Consider the following 4,778-nt stretch of genomic DNA (forward strand, 5'->3'; position numbering starts at 1 on the left):
AGTTTATGAGAAATATATAATTAACAACAGTGGTAATATTTCCTAATACTCGTTATGACTTAACTTCATGGTTCACTTGAACTCCAGTAGAGTATGGCCACCAGAAACGGTTATGTTTCATATATCTCATTGTAACTAAATTTTGTGAACAACCAGGAGTGTTATATGCCTATGACCACTAGAAGTGATAATTTAGGCTTGCTATGGTTACAATGAAGATAAGTTAGAGAAAATTCGCTATATTATATTCATACCTCGATTTGTTTCTAAAGTAGAAAATATCTTAAAAGAGGTTCGAAGCATCACAATTTGATGTGATTATGCACATTCAGATAATTAATTATGTTCAATCTCCTTGTCACGACCCCAAATTTTCTCTGTACGAGGTCGTGATGGCACCTAGTCTCTAAGACTAGGTAAGCCTATCAATGCAGAATAATCATAAATATCTGAAATAAATAAACTACAATTCAAATAATTATAACTCCCAAAACACGGTAGAAATAAGTCACAAGCTTCTAAGAATTTATTCTATATGTCTCTATACATCAGATTCTAAAGCAAATAAGGAAGACAACATAATAAGATAGAGGGGGACTTCGGAGTCTACAGACGTTGGCAGATATACCTCGAAGTCTCCCCTTACAGCTAGTTTACTGATGCTTAGTCTGATAAGATGTACCTGGATCTGCACAAAAAGATGTGCAGAAGCGTAGTATGAGTACATCACAGCGGTACCCACTAAGTGTCAAGCCTAATCTCGGTAGAGTAGTGAAGAGGTCAGGTCAGGCCCTACTGGAAAATAATAATTGCATGGTAAAATGTTTAACAATATAATAAAATAAAATGATAATGAAAATGAATCAAGTAGCATGTCATTATTTAATCACACAAAATAATGGCAAATAATATCTCGTGGAATCAAAACAGAATTTCTTTTCAACTTTATGAAAATTACAACAAATAATCAAAGACAACTATGGCCATAAGTCAATATCAAGAAGGGCACTCACGAGGTACCGCCTCGTAGTCCCAAATCATAAATAAATTCACAATATCTCATTTTCTTATCTCATCGCGGGAGCCCTCACAATTTATTTTAAAGAAAATATTTTTCTCGAAATAGCATCCCGCGTTTTAGCCATCCTTATCACACCACATGACTTCTAGTAGTTCCCCCTACTAGCCGCGCGTATCAAGACACCCTTATCTCACCGCATGCGTAACAATATTACAATATATCACAATTTACACCTCAAGTGCTCAAATAATTTAATTTGCCAACATAATTCAACAACAATATTTTCTACAATAAAGAGCTCACGGCTCATGCCAAAATAAGTCATCAATAATATTTTTCCACAATAAAGAGCTCACGGCTCCATCACAATGAGTACGAAAATCTTACACAAATATTCAGGAATAAATAATTCAGAAAAATAATATTTTAAAATCTTTAATACGTTGCTTCAATACCAAATTTAAAATGTCAAATACTTCATATTAATAATATTTAAATTAAAAAAAATCAATTTCAATTAATACACAGAATAAAAGAAATCAAGTTTCAACTAAACATGTAAAACAATTAGCAGGAAAAGGTCAAGCAAATTTAAAGTATACAATTCAAATCAATGATAGAGAATATAACAAGATTTAATAAATTAATTAATATGCAACAATGATCTTCACATTATAAAAACATAATCCTTCACATTTAGTCTGTGTACACCCTCGTCACCTCGTGTATACGACTTTCATCACATTACAATTAATACCAATCCTAGGAAAAATTTCCCTCACACAAGGTTAGACAAGTCACTTACCTCGACTTGCTCCAATTTAACAAAGTAGTATGTTTTTTCCTCGATTTTCCGATTCCTTTAGACTCGTATCTAATCATAATTAATTCGATACAGTCAACAAAAATTATAGAATTAATTCTATAAGAAAATACTATATTTTTCAATAAAAATCCGAAATTATCTCAAAAATGACTCGTGGGACCCACGTCTCGGAATCCGGCGAAAGTTACGAAATATGAACGCCCATTCAACCACGAGTCTAACCATACCAAAATTATTAAATTCCAATAACAATTCGACCCTCAAATCCTCAAATCTATCCAAGAGAGTTTTCAAAATTTTCCAACTTAAATCACCAATTAAGTGTTAAAAACAGTGATGAATTTGGGTATTCTAACCAAAATTGAGTTAAGAACACTTACCCCGATGTTTTCTCTAAAAATCCCCCAAAACTCGTCTCAATCCGAGTTCCAAATCGTTAAAAATGGAAAATGGGCAGAACTTAAACATTTTGCCCAGGCTTTTACTCATCGCGATCGCGAACATCCACACGCGATCGCGAAGCACAAATTACCACTGCCCAAATTAACTGTACGCGATCGCGTATATCCTCACGCGATCGCAAAGCACAGATTTCTCAGCTCTACGCGATCGCAGTCCTCTTCACGTGATCGCATAGAGCAAACGCGTGATCTCCGCTTCTACTCCGTTACTCTACGCGAATGCGACCGTCTTCACGCGTTCGCGAGTCACAAGGTCTCAAAGCTACGCGATCGCATCCCGATTCACGCGATTGCGAAGCACAAAACTTAGCAGCCCTCAATTAACCTTACGCGATCGCAAACAATGCCATGCGATCGCGATACACAGACTAGAACAACCTACGCGATCGTGTCCCAATCTTCACGATCGCGAAGAAGGTTTAAAATACCAGAAATCAGCAGCTACCAGCAGTGCCAATGAAGGAAAAATACTCCCAATACCATCCGAAACACGCCCGAGCCCCTCGGGACCTCAACCAAATATACCAACAAGTCCCAAAATATCATATAGACTTAGTCGAGTCTTCAAATCACATCCAACAACATTAAAACACGAATCACGCATAGATTCAAGCCTAATGAACTTTGAAACTTTCAATTTCTACAAACGACACCGGAACCTATCAAATGAAGTCCGATTGACCTTAAATTTTGCACGCAAGTCATAAATGACATAATGGAGCTATGAAAATTTTCAGAACTGGATTCCGACCCCGATATCAAAAAGTCAACTTCCCGGTCAAACTTCCAAAATTTAAATTCCTATTTTAGCCATTTCAAGCCTAATTTAACTACGGACTTCCAAATAAAATTCCGAACACACTCCTAAGTCCAAAATCACCATACAGAGCTGTTGAAATCATCAAAAGTCTACTCCGGGGTCGTTTGCCCATAATACGACATCCGGTTACTATTTGAACTTAAACTTTTAATTTTTTATCAAAATTCTATATCTCGGGGTAGGGACCTCAGAATTTGATTTCGGACATACATCTTAGTCCCAAATCACGATACGGACTTACCGGAACTGTCAAAATACTGATCCGAGTTCGTTTGCTCAAAATGTTGACCAAAGTCAACTCAGTTGGGTTTTAAAGCTATAATTCACATTGTAATCCATTTTTCACATAAAAACTTTCCAAAAGTTTTTACGGATTGCGCACGCAAGTCGAGTAATAATAAATAGTATTTTTCGAGCTTTTAGAATACAAAATTAATTATTAACTTTAAAGATTACATTTTGGGTCATCACACTCTTGAAGGAAGATAACTTTTAATAATATTAATCCATTTCCTGAAGTGAATGTGACAATATTAAACATGAATGTGCTCTTGATGTAAATATATTACGATTCACCTCCAGAAGAGGTAATACGATTGAGAGAATATATTCTCAATATTTCATATTTCAAATTTCTCCTGAAGTAGTAAATAATTATAATTTCCTCCTGAAGTAGGAAAATATTATGTAGTGGTAAAAAAAAAATTAAATTTTTTAATTTTTGTCATTTATAAATTTAGAATTATCTTTATATTGTTCATTTGATTCTGATTTTCACTCATGATACTAGAAGTGTCTGAACAATATTTGGTAGTACAAAATTTATCAAAAGCTCCTAAAGATCTAACAGTTTGTCTAGAAGACACATGACACCAGTAGTGTCGGATAAATATTAGATTGTGGATAATAAATGAAGGCTCTCAAAGAGCTTATATACAAATATGTCATTCATATTATATGATTATGGTCAAAATATATGTTGTAGTAAACGTGAAGTTTACTAATAAATGGCTATCATATTGAGACTACAAATAACTGGAAGATTGAAAATCTTCATGTTTCCACAATCATAGGGGGTAAAATAATATGTATGTAAGAAGTGACCCGCCTTATTCTTTAATTTGTACTATATCATGTATCAAAGTAAACTAGAAGCTTACTAATGCAAAAGCAGTCACAGTAAACCAAAAGTTTTACTGAGGCAAAAGTAGCTACTGTAAACCAGAAATTTACCAATACAAAAGTAGCCACAGTAAATCAGAAGTTTACTGATGCAAAAGTTTATGCCATAGTAGACCGGAAGTTTACTTAGAGATAGCACATGCCATGATAAACTTGAAGTTTTCATTTTCCATTTTTAAATGAGCTATTTGAGAATTTAGATAAGCATATACTGAAGAACTAGAAAATTCTTCAAGAATTCTTTTGTGTTGCTTGTTCTCATAATAAATTGATTATACCAGCTAAAGTTGGGACTAAGACCCCTGAATTCAAAAATATATATAAGGTGAATATGGGCCCATTCACCTATCATGTGAACCACTTATAGATGCATATATGAGATACTTACATGTGTGTTTATTGTCAACCTGCAGTTTGGCATTTGAAATTGGTTTTCTCAATTAAGAGCATAATTTTCAGATTATGAAA

This window comes from Nicotiana tabacum, chromosome 24, assembly GCF_000715075.1.
Source record: "Nicotiana tabacum cultivar K326 chromosome 24, ASM71507v2, whole genome shotgun sequence".
NCBI lineage: Eukaryota > Viridiplantae > Streptophyta > Magnoliopsida > Solanales > Solanaceae > Nicotiana > Nicotiana tabacum.